This window comes from Carcharodon carcharias, chromosome 14, assembly GCF_017639515.1.
Source record: "Carcharodon carcharias isolate sCarCar2 chromosome 14, sCarCar2.pri, whole genome shotgun sequence".
Taxonomy (NCBI): Eukaryota; Metazoa; Chordata; class Chondrichthyes; order Lamniformes; family Lamnidae; genus Carcharodon; species Carcharodon carcharias.
Window position 1 is genome coordinate 135,757,269 of NC_054480.1, and position 17,349 is coordinate 135,774,617.

Genomic DNA, 17,349 nt, shown 5'->3' on the forward strand with positions numbered 1-17,349 from the left:
TATCATGGAATGCAATGGTTCATGAAGAAAGTCCTTAACCGCCCTATCAAAGGTAGCTAGAGGTGGGCAATAAATACCAACTTTTGCCAGAGTGAGGACTAAAGATGTGGACATCAAGTATGAAAACAAAAGGGATGCTTTTTTTTATATTCACTCATGGGATGGGGGCGTCACTGGCCAGGCCAGCATTTATTGCCCATCCCTAATTGCCCTTGTTCAGAGGGCAGCTAAGTGCCAACCACACTGCTGTGGGTCTGGAGTCATGTGATTTCCTTCCCTTAAGGACATTAGTGAACCAGATGGGTTTTTACAATTGACAGTGGTTTCATGGTCATCATCAGACTTATAACTCCAGATCTTTTAAAATTGAATTCAAATTTCACCATCTGCCATGATAGGATTTGAACCCAGCCCCCCAGAGCATCACCCTGGGGAGGACCGGCCCAGTGACAATACCACTATGCCACCACCTCCCCTTTAGAGAAATAATAAACTGGCAACCATTTTTTTTCAGATATCAGACTTGGTGGTAGCACTCACACTCTAAGTCAGAAGGCCAAAGGCTCATGCCCCATCCATACACTTAACTGCAGTACTGAGGGAAGTCTGCACTGTTCAAGGTGCCATCTTTCAGATGAGATGTTAAATTGAGGCCCCATCTGCTCTCTCAGGTAGACATAAAAGATCCCATGGCACTATTTAAAGAAAAGCAGGGGAGAACTCCCAGTTAATATTTGTCCCTCAATGTCAAAAAAAATCATTTTACCTGATCTATTGTCAAGCTGTGGGAACTTCTGTGTAAAATTGCTGCCATGTTTGCCTGCAGTAGAACAATGAGTGTGTTCCAGAAGTACATTGTTGACTGTGAAGTGCTTTGGGATGTTCTGAGGTTGTGCAGCCAGACTAATTGGGTGAAAGCTCTCTGATAGCTGTCGAAATTCGCTCCTTAGAGAGTGTGTCCTCAGTGCAAGGCTATTCTATAATCCAGAATTAATTGGACATTTTACCCAGACAGGCAGTGAGGATAGGTAATATGAGAGGTAAAAATATTGCGCCAGTTTAAGAAGAGAGCTAGCGTTGTTGACTTCTATGTAAATTGCTGAGACAGAGCAGAGGAAGTTTTACTTTGCATCTTGCCTGTGATAAATTTGTCTTGCTGCCAAAATTAAGCATTAAAAATAAAAGAGTTTTCCATTCATCAGTATTATTATGTAAAATGTTTCTGTGTACAAAGATTGAATAGGTCAAGCATACTGTGTATTTTGCATTAAAATTCATTGCAGAGCACAAAATATGCCCACAGTTTACTGGGTAGAATTTAGCCTAGTGTGAGAGCTGGATTAATTTAAGCAAAGAGTACCGGCACAAACCTAAAACGTGACATTAACAAACAAAAGTGTGATAGGTTTGCATGACATTCTTCTGTCTGCTTTAACTGAGATGTGAACCTATTTATTTTCAATGCTCAATATTGCCAACAATAATTTCTCGGATACCATCATAACACTTCTCATTTAATAGGGACAATTTTGACTTTAGACAACAGTGTAAAAAATGACGAGTTTATATAATGTGTTTCACAACATCAGGGTGTGCTTTACAGCTAATACAGTACTACTGAAGTCAGCAATGTAATGTAGGAAACATAGAAGCCAATTTGCACACAGCAAGCTCCCTCAATGTGATAATGACCTGATGATCTGTTACAGTGATATTCATTGCGAGATAAATATTGGGCAGGGTGAAGGGAATGACAATGCTGTTCTTCAAAATTGTGTCATGGGATTTTTTTATGTCCACCTGAGAGAACTGAGGGCCTCAGTTTAATGTCTCATCTGAAAGATGGCACCTCCAACAGTGCAGCACTGCACTGGAGTGTCAGCCTTGATTTACGTGGATAGAGTGGGGAAGCTTGGGGTGTCCTCCTTAGAGGAGAGATGGCTGAGAGGGGATTTGATAGGAATGTTCAAAATTTTGAGGGTGTTTAATCAGGATAGATAGGGAGAAAATATTCTCATTGGCAGAAGTGTCGAGAACTAAATTAAGGAGAATGGCAAAAAAACTTAAGGCAACATGAGGGAAACTTTATTTTTATGCAGCCGGCTGTTAGGATTTGGAGGACATTGCCCTAGAGTGGGTTGGAGGCAGATTCAGTTGTGGCTTTCTAAAGGTAAAGAAATTGCATGGTTACACAGTAAAGGCAATGGAGTTTCTCTTGTAGACAGCCAGCGTGGACACAAAGGGCTGTGTGGCCTCCTTCTGTGTTGTACCTATCCTATGATTCGATGTCTCTGGAGTGGGGCTTGAACCCACAATATGTCTTGGAGGCGAGAGTGCTACACATTGAGTCACAGCTGACACTGTCACTGTCAAAATGTGTGGTATCGGTTCAGCCAACACTTAAATTTGCCCTCTGATGATATTAAAGGTTATGGAACCAAGCAGGGTAGATGCAATGGAGATACAGGTCAGCCATAATCCAAGTGAATAACATGGAACAGGCTTGAAGGGCTGAATGGCCTCTTCCAGCTCCTAAACACTTGTCCCAATTTTCATTTCCATTGACATTTTCACTAGGCATTGCGCTGTGCCTGGCCTGTGAATGTTGATTGCTGATACCAGCTACCTAAGTAACAGGTCAGCTCCACTCTCCCTTGTCTTAGAGGATCAAAACTTTACTGTCTTGTGGGAAAGGACAGACAAGGGGGTGGCAATTTTGACCCAAACCTTTCCTCAGTAACCTACAGTATCATACTCCTCCTGACTGTCCATTGAGAGCTATACTGAGCAAGTTATAAAACTGGTGTTCCACCTTTTCTCATGGAATTCCCACCTAGCAAATTAGTTTAAAATTTCCCCCTCAGATAGTCACTAACTCAAAGTGCACCACTAATTCTAATCAGCTCAGCTGAATGCATGACTGATCCCTCAAGCTATCAAACCTGGTGAGCCTATTGATCCACTTCCGCTCTGTGATAATCATTCCTGATTCAGTACACCAATCCCAGAGCAGCAAAGCAATTTAATACTTCAGTATCACCTGGCACATAGGCATTACCAAACTTTATTTGCTTAGTTGCTTTGGTATTCAAGGATCAACACCCAGGAGCATGACGCCAGCTGATTCATGGTCCCACAGCAAGTGCCACTCACTAACTAGCTGCCAGATATATCAGCAGCATCTGCCTTCAGCTGGCAGACCTTGCTCGGCAAGTCTCCAGCAGTCACTTAGCAACATTCAAATCTCTCAACATCCAGTCAGAACTCTGTGAAAAGCGCGAGGAACTGTCTGGGCTTTTGGGGGGCTGGTGGTGCGGGTGGGATGGCGAGGGAGATAGTCAACATTGGAAGTTCTTTATCACCCACCACCACAACATTCTCTTTTATGCCTGTTGGATGCAAGCCATGCGAAAAGAGCAAAACGAGGTTCTGAGTAAAAGTCCTGGATTTAAAATGAAAAAACAAAGAAAAGGCTGGGAATACTCAGCAGGTCCATTGCCATCTGTGGAGAGATTGGACAAGTTCATGTTTCAGTTGTGGACTGTTTATCAGAGCTGGAACTCGATTTTTTTTTTAACGATACATGATCAGCATTTAAACAGAACAAAGTCCAGTGGAAGGAGAGGAACAAGACATGACACAAAAGAGGAAGGAGAAGTGCTTAAACACATCAAATGCATGTCCGTCACTTTTTAGTCATCACTAGTTGTTCCAATGAAAATATCTGTGATACATTTGAAAGAAGTGTTTTAAAAGAGGGGGAGAAAAGATTGTCTACGGAATTGTTCTGCTATGTTTCCACTACCAATAGTAAATACCCTCTAATTTCCTTCAGGATCTACCTGACTGAAATTAGTTTCTGTTTGATCTGAGGATGTGCCTATTTATGGCAATATGAACTTATGGCCTTACGAAGACGTGGCAGTTAGACATGCTGGGCAGGATCTTTGGCTCAGCGAGTGGGGACAACGTGTGTGGATTGTTCTCTGTATGCATAAGTGGGTACACTCATGCCAAAACCAATCTCAAATACAATGTTGTGATTATGAGTGAACTCACACAAGAGAGACATGGAAGAATAAAAACCTTTCAAAAAGAATTTTTTTGATCCAAGCTCCTAATCTCAACCAACAACCCAACAGAACTGCATTCACTCAGGAGCATTATTGGCTTCTAGCCTGTTGCCAAGGCTTATTTGGACGCTGTGAATAATGGTTTCAACTTTTATGTCACACAGATGCCAAATGTGTTCCGATGTCAGCACGAGGCATTTAGATTTTCACTTCGGCGGGCGTGAAGCCGAGTCAGCTGTGCGCCCACCAAACTGTCAAAGACCTGTTCGGGCCTCTTAAAAAACAATTAAGGCAATCAGCTGAACTGCCCATCCAACCTTAAGGTTGGGGGGGCAGGAGAAGAGCCCAGGCAGCCTTCACGTTTTTCGTGGAACCTCATCCACGGGCGGGATGAGGTTTCATGAATGATTTAAAATTTTCAGAAAATTTTTTATTAAAATCAGTGCACATGTCCAAGCTCATGTGACAGTTTCACATGAGGAAACACGTCATAAAAAAATTTTTCAACACTTTATTAAACTGTTTAAGGTTAAAACTAATCTCCCTGAAGCACCTCTGCGCCTCAGGGAGATTTCTGCACTCTCTTGCACGCATGCAACTCAGGCAACTATACCGCACCCCCCGGCCGCACATGGAGCACTCAGCGCTTCCGAGTGCTTGTCATGCTGGTCGGGCCTTAATTGGCCCACCCACGTGAAATGGCAGCTCCCAGCCAATCGGGGGCGCGCCCACCCACCCCCTCACAACACACGCCCCCCCCCCCACAACAGGAAGAAAATTCTCCCCAGCGTCACCTTGGCCGCAAGATAGAATACATTGCACATTGCAAAGTATAATGCTCGTGTCCTCGTAAGTACAGCAAATCCTTCAATTTACCATCAGCCATGCCACAGGAAACATGTTATTTTAATAAGTGTTCAGATGGAACACATCCAATGATTAGTGTATTGGTTTTAACGTGATTCTCATTGAAGTTTCATTCTTTAAAGTTTCTTCAAAGTATTTTAGTGTGGATTGTTCTCTGTATGCATAAGTAGGTACACTCATGCCAAAACCAATCTCAAATACAATGTTGTGATTATGAGTGAACTCACACAAGAGAGACATGGAAGAAAAAAAACCTTTCGAAAGGGATTTTTTTGATCCAAGCTCCTAATCTCAACCAACATCCCAACAGAACTGCATTCACTCAGGAGCATTATTGGCTTCTAGCCTGTTGCCAAGGATTATCTGGACGCTGTGAATAATGGTTTCAACTTTTATGTCACACAGATGCCAAATGAGCCTGTGTGGATCCCGATATCTGTGTTCATTTGAAATGTAGATGCCATTAAGCAGCCTGCCAGGTTTAATTCGCTTGTGCTTCCAAAGCTGTATTATTTTTTTTTTATTGGGAAGGAAATGGAAGGAAAATATGGCCCATTTGTCAATCAGCTTTCCTACAGAATTAGGGGATTTTTTTTGGCGTAGAACATGAAAAATGTAGAGACTGACAATACACAATGACTCTTTGATCTGATTTCTGCATCAATGCCTTTTTCCTGTCTTTCCACCAGTCATTTGTTACGCTATAGACATCCATTCAGAACAGTCTACACACAATCCTGCATGTAATTAACCTGAAAATTTTGAGGGCTTCCAAATGATCCAATTATTATTTTTTTCCTGAGTGGTAGGGAAATAATTGAATCTTGTGCTCAATTTCAGAGATGTCAGTGTGAAGGAAATGGAACATTTTCTCTACATTTTGCACAGTGTCAGCATCAAATATTCCCAGGTCAAGCATAGCATGTCTTGCTTGCAGAATAAAACAGTTGTGATTCTGCTCCAGCAATGTACCTTGACCACCCCACCTTATATGAGCACCAGAGTGACCTTTACATTTCCCATGCCAGCCACTCTGAATGAGATTGCCAATTTGTGCGTACAGCACAGGTGATTGTGCACTGTGGTCTTGAACTCGGGTGAAACGGGGCCATTAAATCAATTCACATTGGCCCTTTACAACAAGCTACAAGTTCCTTCCGAACCGAATTTGAGATCAGAGTTTAAAGGTGAATAAACGGTTTTTACTGACTCTCATGGGCATGAAGCCAAGTAGTAAAAAATATCTGGTCCAATTTTTTTTTTCGTCGTTTGTCAGAAAATAAAAGCAATGTGGCCACATATGTTGCTTTCATCAGCACTTTGAAATTTTGAAAATGAACTCTTCAGACAATTGGAAAATAACTGCAGTGTTCACAGGCACTTTGTAAATCATCACATTGGGATGTCAATTCTGTCCACCATTTCAGTGAAAATGTCAACAAGGTTTCATGTACCATCCTCATACTAAATTTAACTGAAATCAGTGCCAGGGGGAATTGTCTCCCACCAACCCCATTCAATTAGACACCAAAATCAGGGATTGTAGGATTTCTCTGCATGGATGAATTAATATAAGCTGAGTAAGCTTCATCAACTGTAATTATCTTGTGGATCACAGCTCAACCTTACTCCCAAAGGTGTGGCATATGGCAAATTATTGCCATTCCAAAGCCTGGAAAAGATCTCACATTGGCGGCCAATTTCACTACTTTTTGTGTGCTTTAAAATCTTTGAGCATTTTACCCTGCAACACATATCAGTGGAGGTAGAGACCACCCTTAATGTCAACCAAGCTGGTTCCGGTAAGGGACACAGCACATGTGATCATGCTCTGGCACTCACCACTTACATTGAAAATGGCTTCCAATAGGACCTAAAGACAGGCGTCATGCTGCTGGACCTCACAGCTGCCTAGGATACAATGTGGTACACAACCCTGCACTTAAAGCTGTCCAGAATGCTTCCAATCTGTGTTGGGGACACTTGTTGAACCACTCCTTCACAGCAGATGATTCAGAGTCTGCCTTGGACAAGGAAGAAGTGCCTGGAGAAGACAGGCCAACAGGCCACCATGGGCTCAGTGTCAGCCCCAACCCTGTCCAACTTATATATCAATGACCTGCCAACAACTACACCTCACAAGTTCATCTATGCTGATGACATCTGTTGTGCCACCCGAGCTCCATCCTTCTGCATTCCGGACCAGATCCTTAACTATGACCTTACAAAGTTGATGGACCATTGCAGCACATGGCGTCTCACGTTAAATCCCCCTAAAACCATTCCCAGTATATTCCACCTCCACATGGTCAGTGCCTAAAAGGAATTGCATATCTACATGGATAGCCAGAGACTAAAGCATGATCCCAAAACAACATACATGGGAATGACTCTAGCTAGGACTTTGTCCTTCCAGGAACATATGAAGAAAACAGCAGCAAATGTCATAACCTATGACCCAAACTTGCTGGATCTACGTGGGCTCCTACTGCCACAATGCTCTGGAGCTCAGCACTTGCCCTATTATACTCTGCTGTACAGTACTGTACACCTGTCTGGCCAAAGTCATCACACACACACACACACACACACACACACACATACACACACACATCTTGTTGACACTCAGTTGAATGCAGCAATGCACCATAATTGGGACTCCCCGCTCAATGCCCTGGCTTCCTGTCCTTGCAAATGTCACTCCGCCACACACCCGCCGACTAACAAAACCCACCATTCATGCTGCAGCTCACTTACCACTCCATGATGATCTGTTTCAACCCACCTACTGCCCGCCTTCCATCCCAGTGCCCCATATGGAAAATCTTACTGAGCAAGGTCTGCCAACAGACAACGTTTGGATCAAGGAATGGGAAACACAGCAAGTCACTAATAAGTTCCTTATGATAAACCCCATCAAATGGCAGGCTTTAAACTGCCATGGAGACAGTGGTCCTTGATCAATAAGTTTGAGACAGGCCAGGGCCCCTGTGCGGTGAACCTCCACGGCTGAGAACTCAGTACAAACCCCCTTATGCACTTGTGGAAAGACACAAACAATGCTGCACATTACCGAGGCGTGTTCCCTCTACAGACTAAGTGGCGGACTCATCACTTAAATTCAGCAAGTGGGGAGGCTAGCTCTTGGCTTCAGAGACTTGCATTTTCTGAATAATAAAATAATCTTAGAATCAAGACTCATCGATATTTTTTTACAGTGGAATTTAAAGATTCTGGTGACAAATTTGTTTTTGTACTGTTGTTCCTGTGATGGTGAGGCACCTCCTTGCACTGCTGCAGGTGCATCACTTCTAAGGGGCGCTATGCAAATTAATTTCTCCCTCACTTATTTCATCAAGAGGTGCTTTTGTTTTGGGAAAAGGGAGGAGACAGATTAGCTGCGTACCATTTATATTACAATGATGTTTTTATAAGTGATGCAATGGCACCTAACGTAATCTCCACTTTTCTCTACTTGTGCTTACTGTCACTTGAAGTTTTGAAAGACAACACTGCCAGGCCATTTACTGGCTAAATCTGCATAATTGTATACGTTATGACCTTCCATGATTAACTATGGGACTTTTACTGTGTGAGGTCCCAAGCTCTTCACAGGTGACTTGCCACGTTGCCTTACTAGGCATCAGAACTGCGCCCTGGACATGTCACACAACTTGCCGGTCTCCGTCTTCTGAGCCATTGTTCTACTAACATGTAGGGACTTTCCCTCTTCCGCTGTTCCCAGCCTTCATGCACAGTGGAAGGGATGAGGTCCCCACATCACAGGCCTTTGAAATGTGGATGCTAAGACGCAAGCTTAAAATTTCATACACAGACCACAAGACAACTGCAGAGGTGCTCGAAATTGCAAGAGCGAAAAGAACCCTACAAAGTGACATCCAGAAAAGAAAATGTCAGTATTTCGGCCATTTGATCAGAGCTGGAAAGCTGGAAACTCTCTGCTGGAGGGCAAAGTGGAGGGCAACAGAAAGAGGGGTTGACCTAGGCATAAAAAGAAAACACTACGGAAATCTGAAACAAAAACAAAAATAGCTGGAAAAACTCAGCAGGTCTGACAGCATTTGCGGAGAGGAACACAGTTAACGTTTCGAGTCCATATGACTCTTCATCAGAACTAAGGAAAAATAGAAATGAGGTGAATTATAAGCTGGTTGAGGGGTGTGGGACAGGTAGAACTGGATAGAGGGCCAGTGATATATAGAGGCAAAGAAGAGATTGCCAAAGATGTCATAGACAAAAGGACAAAGGGGTGTTGACGGTGGTGATATTAGCTAAAGGATGTGCTAATGGTGACATTAAGGGTAGAAAGCAGGATGAGCAAGTGACAGATGGCCCTAGTGGGGGTGGGGTGGGGGGAAGGGATCGAAATAGGCTAAAAGGTGGAGATAAAACAATGGATGGAAATAAATTTAAAAATATTAGAAATAGGTGGGAAAAGAAAAATATTTTAAAAATATATATATATTAAAAAAGTTATAAATTATTGGAAAACGGGGATCGGAAAGGGGGTGGGGATGGAGGAGAGAGTTCATGACTAGGCATAGTTGGATGACGGATGTCACTGAGCAGTTGCAGACGAGATACAGTGGATGTGTGAGGGTGGCGCAGGACAGACAGGCCATGTCAACAGGTCTCCTGGCAGGGGTAGCTACAAGGCAGCAGTAGCATTTATTATAAGAAAGAAATTCACACAGAACTAGATCGGATGCAGCAGCCCAAATTCAATAGCAAATGTTCACACTAATTTACCCTGAGTTGAAAATAACGATATTCTAAATTCTTTGAGTCCTTTTCAGAGTCCACCTGCTAGGTGTTTTTATCTTTTGATGATGCTTTAAGGCAGTGCATGCCGATGGCTTCACCGGGTTTTTCCTTGCTATGTGGAATGCAGATAACTGTCTAAACTAAGCAAAAGGCTCAATGTAGGCTGGCTATATCTCTCTGCACTGATGTGTGACACCTTAGATCAAGCAAATAATTCACATCACAAGACAGATCGTTGTGGCAGAATAGCTACTAATGGTCATTATTACAAATTAAAATTATTGCAGGTAATTACTTCATCTCCTCTCACAGTAGAAAATGAGATTTGAGCCTGTAGCCTAGGCTGCCACTTCTATATATGGAAAACCAGATAATTTGGTAATCAGGGGTGGAATTTTCTGTGCCCGCTGGCATTGGGCGCGTTCAGCGGCATAAACGGACAATATGGTGAGAAGACCAAAAGTTAATTTCACCACGTCGTGAAACCAGTTTGCAATCGTCCGCTCAGCCTGTCGATGGAGGGCCGTGTTTCCCGCTATCGGATGTCAGGAACCTCATTGTAATACATCAGCATATCATTACAGGGCCAGCTCACCGGAATAATCCCCCTTCACTGGATCGTCTTCCCATGTCAGCGTGGTTGCACGCCACCGTGTTTCACAACAGCATATATAAGGCGGGCCGTTTGAGGGGAACTCGGAGGTGAGTGCGCAGTAATGTTGTGCAGCGCTCACCCGGGTGGCCTGTTGGGCTTCAAGGTTGAAGCGACTTGGTGCGTGGGCAAGGACTGCCCTGCTGCGGAGGCACATTTCGGAGCGGGTGTTAAAAGGCCTGCCCCGAGGTTGAAGGTAGTGCACAAGCACGTACGGGGTGGGTCTCGGAAGTGGCAATGCATCAGGGAAACCTTGTATAAAGTAGCCATTCCTCTGCAGCTGAGGCAGTTCCGGCGTAGCCACATTGACATGCTTGGAGTTGGGTCTCTCGCTTATCTCCCCACTCAGGAAAAGCAAAGGCATCAAAGTGCCAGCAAGTGCTCCAGAGCTTTCTGCTCCTCGTGCAAACTATTGAGCACTTTAGTGCACTGCAGAACAGTTGGACGGCTTGGCATGTTGTACAACCTCCTTGCTAAAGCTGGCCTTGGAGCAGTCACTGGTGGAGGTGCTCACAGCCCCTTGCAATGTTTTCATCCCTGTTTGGACCAGTCTCCCCCATGGTTCAAGCTAACAGTGCAGCCTTGCAGCGCGGGTTAGGAGAATGTCTGTACCTGAGCTGAGAGCACAGCATGTAGTCCAATGGGCAAAGCTGCTGCCAATCAGTCAGGTGGAGTGGGGCAGAGGTGGGTGGGGTTTCGGGTAGCCATGCAGCGCACTAATCTCTGGCCATCCAAGTGATGGCCAACACTCTCCGGGATATGTTAAGGAGCCTTCAGACTTAACCAAGAGAGGTTCTTAGTGCGCGCTAACCCATGTGTCTCTGTTTCATCCTGCAGGAGGAGTACATCAGGAACACGGAGCCTGGTGAATTAGCTGTATGCCTCACAGCATATAGAGAGCGGCGACGATGGAGAAGAGAGCGACTGAGGTGCCCAGCTGTGCAGAGGGAGGAGCAGCATTCTTAGGATGAAGGGGAGGCTGGGGCCCCACACACACTGTCAAAGAGCCACAGGGAGCCGTCGTTGGTCGGTGCCTGGCTAGACCTAGGGTCCATAGCTCTGCCTTTCATTCCTGTAGATAACTGAGAAACAGTGTCACTGAACGCTGCGCATGTCTAGGGAACTGGTCAGTCACATCTGCCAGCAACGGAGACATGGAGGGCATCCACTGCCAGTGGCCGTGAAAGTGACCACGGTGCTCAATATTTACTCCAGAGACTCCTTTCAGGGCTCCACGGGTGACCTCTGTGGGATATTACAAGCCTCCACCCACAAATGCATCCATGAGGGACACAGGACCAGGACAGCCAGAATGCAAGAGCATTTGGATTTGCCCAAATCTCAGGTTTCCCACAGGTGCAGTGTGCAATCAACTGCACTCATGTGGCGCTCAGATCTCCTTTGCGACAAGTGGTCAACTATGTCAACTGCAAGATCTCCTGTACCCTGAATGTGCAGCTGGTGTGCGACCACCACAAACGCACCCTGCAGGTCTGCACACGGTTTCCGGGGAGTGTCCATGACTCCTACATTCTCAGTCAGTCACAGAGCCCTAATGTCCACGGACGCTGTAGGGCTGGCTCCTCAGGGACAAGAGCTACCGCCAGAAGATGTGTGGCGGCCTCAGACTGAATTAGAGTAAAGGTATAATGAGGCTTGTGCTGCAACTTGCAACTTAGTGCAACAAGACATCGGGATGCTGTAAATGAGGTTCCGGTGCCTGGACAGGTCTGGTGGAGCCCTGCAATACAGTCCACAGAGGGTGTCACGCATCATCATCGTCTGCTGCACCCTTCACAGCCTGGCGCTGCAACAGGGAGAGGAGCTAGCTGAGGAGAAGATGGAGGAGTTGGAGGTCTCCTCTGATGAGGAGGATGTCGACAGGCTTGAGGGTGAGGAGATCCTCAAAGGTAATGATGACAGCGATGAGGACCTCGCACTGGTCGACAAGGCAGGCGTGCTTCAGAGGCTCTCATAGCTGCTCGATATGTGGAGGAGGATGATGATGACATGCAGTGAAGAGGCACCATAGATCCTCATATTGCATCTATGACGTTTGACTCCAGTCTGGCTTATGGTAGCGTGAATACCCTCTGTGAGAATGCTCCTGTCATGCTGATGCAGTGGAGGCCCTGATAGTCACTTGATTGCAGGAGGATGATGATGACATGCAGTGAAAACACATGGATCTTCACATAGTCTCTGTGAATGTCTGACTCCTGTCTGGCCGGGGGCAGCTCACTTGCGCTCTGTGGTCAGGATCACATCATGGAGATGCAGCCATGAAACTTTAAAAGCACCTGATCCTTTGTCCGCCTTCAGCACCTGACCCCTTCAGGAACACAGCATCACTGGTCACAGATGCTGAAGAGACGGGGGCCAGCACCACCTGAAAGTTGTTGTGAGCACACAGAGAGAATGACTGAACTCTGTGACACCTGCCCACAATCTTCTGGCAGCAATGATCAGCACCATCGAGGTGCAGACATCCGTAATGTGCCCAGGGAGTTTGAGACCAGGCCATCACTTTGGTCTGAAGGCTGCACAAAGCACAGGGAAGAGGCCTGGGACTGTGACACCAGACTTTGTACAGAAAGGTTTCACATCTGAGTGACAAGAACACTGCTCATCAGAACAAGGAGACACAGGCAGGGAGACATTCTTGAGAGTTTATTTACAATAGTGAACATTGTTTACAAGTGATTAACACCCGTGCCCAAGAGTTACATCTTCTTAACCTTCCTAAACCCTGCTGCTATGTCTTGGTGCTCCCTGGACATCCACAGCAGAGGTGGAGGCAGCCTACTGACTGCTATGCCCTGTCTATGACCTTAGCGGGCATTCTCTGGAGGGCCCTGGCCTGCTTTCGGGGGTCCTGCTGTGTGGCATTGGCGCCCTCCACGACCTGTGTAGCTGGAGTTGCTGAGGTCACAGGAAGAGGAGATTCAGGTGGGCTGGACACTCCTGGAGTCACCTGAGTGGATGGCCCCAGGATGTGCTGATCCTCCTCCCTCTGGGTGCCCTATGGCTGTCTTTTTGAGGGAAGGGGTAGCTGGAGTGCGATCAGGCTGCCCGGCACCTCTCTCCTGTTCACACTGTTGGAGGCCAACTATGGCATCAGTGATGGAGTTGAGACCGCACAGCAGTGCAGGAGAGATGTCCTGGACCAAGGTCTTCATGGCGGCTGCCATCCTACCAGTGTTAATCTCGGTGCGTTGACATGCCGGCGCTATCATTTCAGCCTGAAGGCAGACATACTCCTCCATCGTGCCTTGCAATCTGAGAAGTGCTGCGGACATCCCTTCCTGATGTTCCCGAGCTTGCCTTTGCAGCTCCAGCAACTGTGACATCATGGAGTTCAGAGGCTCATTATCCGACTCGGACTCAGCAAACCTTTGGCTTCCAACAGTCCTCTGAGTGCCAGGGAACTGGGAAGGCCCAGCTGCCGCCTGCTGTGGATCAGAAAGTGCGATGTTCTCACTTGATGGTGATCTCGAGGCTACTCTAAAGCTAGGTCCCATCGAGGTGTGAGTCTCTACACTGGTGGAGGGTGTGGCTGAGCGCTGTGACAGGACTTCAGGGAGGGTGCTTTCAGATTCCTCCTCAGAGGTTTCTTCAAGGCTTGATTGGAGGCCCTGGGTCATGGGCTTTGTCGGCTGTTTCTCAGTTGTGCCTGCAGAAGCAAGGGGGGATAATTACTGCATGGCAGTGGCCTGTGAAAGAGGACACATCACTCACAGCATGGTTGTCTAATGGATGTTGCACTGCTGGATCCTCACCTGGTGGAGCATTGCCAACCTCACCAGGGGTGCAAGAACGGTCCAGATCCTCGCCGGTCAGCTAGATGGCTCTGTTTTCAAAGTCCATGAGGGCCTTAATTTCAGGCATTCCCCCACCAATCTGTGACCTCTCCCTTTTGTTGTGTGCCAGCTTGTCCTTCATAAATAGAGGTGGAGAGAGCGTAAGCAGGACCCCTGCCAGGCCAGATGGTAAGTATGCCTGGCATGTATAGGTGGTGAGTCCCATGGATGGGATGAGGACAATGAAGATTTGCGTGAGAGAGTGAATGGTGATGTTCCTTGAACTGGCAGTGAGTGAGGGCCCTGTGGATGTGTGATAGGTTTATGAGTGTGTGAGTTGAGAGTGATGAGAAAAGTGACTTACCCTGGCAGATCGAAGGAGATCATTCATCCGCTTGCGGCATTGGGTGGCTGTCCCCTTTTGCAGGGCATTGGCGCAGACCCCTGCTGCCACCGCCTCCCAACCAGATTGGTGATGTTGCTGCCCATACTGCGGCCAGAGCGGGTGTAGAGGACATCGCGGTGAGCCTGCACTACATCCAAAAGGTACTTGAGGGACGTGTCATTGAACCTGGGGGCTGCAGTTCTTTTGCCTTTCAGGGTCATCCTGTCTTCTTTGCAGAAGTTGTGGGCTGGAAGCTCTGAGAGGTGCGCGCGGGACTGGATTTTAAACATGGCGCCCTGCATGATGAAGCGACGAGGCAATGGCGTGACGGGTGAATGAGAGGTTGCCCGCCGTCAAATCGGCATGTTTCCTGGGAATGCATCATTAATGTGGCGGGATTGGGATGATACGGTGTGAGATACCGCCATTGCGGCTGGCAGGTAAAATGTCATTTCCCCACCCACCACCGCACTTAATGCAAACCTGGAACGATTCCGCCCTAGAGGGCAGAGAGTTCAGAACATCCCTAAAAGGACAAAAGGAAGAGGTTAGGGAAAATACTTTTACATAGACCTTTGATCCGATATGAATTGCCATACCAGCGGCAAAAGCAGAATTCTTTTAAAAGAGAAATGGATAAATATTTGAAAGAAAGAGTTTTAATGTATATGGGGAAAGTGCAGAGGAATAGATTCATTGGATAAGTCTTTCAAAAAGTCAGCCCAGACACAATGAACCAATTACTCTCCTGTGCTTAATTTGGTGATAGAATGCTGTCATCGCTGGCAAGGCTGGCATTTATTGTCCATCCCTAATTGCCCTTGAGAAGGTAGTCATGAACTTTTTGAACTGCTGCAGGCCATGTGGTGTAGGTTCACTCACAGTGCTGCTAGGAAGGGAATTCCAAGAATTTGATCCAGCGACAGTGAAGGATTGGCGATACAGTTCCAAGTCAGGATGGTGTGTGGCTTGGAGGGGAACTTGCAGGAACCTGCCCTTGTTCTTCGGGGTATTAAAGATCACGGGTTTGAAAGGTATTGTTGAAGGAGGCTTGGTGAGTTGTATCTTGTAGATGTACACACTGTTGCCATGGTGGTGTAAGGGATGAATGTTTAATGTGGTGGATGAGATGCCATTCAATTAGATTGCCTTATTCAGAAGATGTCAAGCTACCTGAGTGTTGTCTGAGCTGCAATTATCCAGGCAAGTGGAGAGTATTCCATCACACTCCTGACTCGTGCCTTGTAGCTGGCAGGCACTCTTTGGGAAGTCAGAAAGTGAGTTTTCCCAGTCGGTGGCCTGCTCTTGTAGCCATAGTATTTATATAGTTCTGTTGAAGGGTCATGAGGACTCGAAACGTCAACTCTTTTCTTCTCCGCCGATGCTGCCAGACCTGCTGAGTTTTTCCAGGTAATTCTGTTTTTGTATAGTATTTATATAGTTTGTCTAGTTAAGTTTCTGGTAAATTGTAACCCCAAGGATGTTGATGGTTGGGGATTCAGTGATGAGAATGCCATTGAATGTTGAAGGGAAGTGGTTAGGTCCTGTCTTGTTGGAGATGGCCTTCGCCTGGCATGATAAATTCTGGTAACATATTATTTGTCTGTTATTCTAGCTCAAAATAGCAAAAGATTCCAGAATGAGCTGAACATTTTTCGCAAACCTGTTAACACAAAATTAATTGATAAAACATTAGTTTCACATATATGGGCCAATGTGATAACTTTTTATAATATAGCCAACTACAAGCAGATGATTTTGTCAGCTTCATGGAAAGAGGACCTTTGAAACCAATGATCCTGAATACCATTAGGATTGCTGTTATCGTTCAATTTATTCTCTCTTTACTTCTCTAAATGTATTGAAGCCAGTCAGGTGTGGTGTGATCTAAATAGAGGTCCTTTCATTATATCTGATGGCTTTTTAGGTTCACTGCATCCCTTCAATGGATTCCAGAATTTTAAAATTAAATTAGCCATTCTCTTATTGATATAAGAAGGATAAAGGACAGTTTCTAAAGGAGGGTTTATGTCAGCTACAGCAACAGAAACTTGCATTGATATAGCATGTCTAACGTAAGCTGCTTCTCAAATGGAAACAGACAGGCAAGTGCATGGTGTGCTGTAGAGGGGAAGTTTAGAATATGTGAATAAGACCCCAGTTGAAAAGGTTTTTTGCAAAGGAAAGACAAGTGGAAAGGTGAAGGGGTTCAAGGACTGAGCTCCAGAAAGTGGGGTCCCGTCCCGGTGACTGAAACCTCAGTCAGCCATGGCGGTGCAAAAGGAGGAGGAGAAACAGAAAAAGCCAAAGGTTGAAGGGTATAATGAGAGATAGGGTTGGAGAAGTTTGTAGATATATGGTGGAGAGAGACCGTCGAGGGATTTGAAGATGAGGATGAAAGATTACAACTTTGTACATTCATGAACAATGAATCAATATAGCTTATGTTGTATCAATAAGACATGAAAAGAAATCAAAACTGTATATATCAAAGCTTTTATTCTTTTTTTGATATTTTAAAATGGATTTCTGCCAAGCCACAAAATGGCTGCTACACATCACATGACTCACAAGATTGGCCATTTGTTCTGGAACATTCCAATAGAGACTACAAGGACATAAGAGTTCTACCCCCATCCTTGTGGAATCTCACACCCCATTGTAAGGCCACATTATAATCACAAAACTAGGCGACCAATAGACAAACTGATTCCCCCAGCTGGGATGATAAAAGACAGAGACTCGTCATACCTGAAAAAGTGTTAACAGCCACCATTTCGCTCCTAA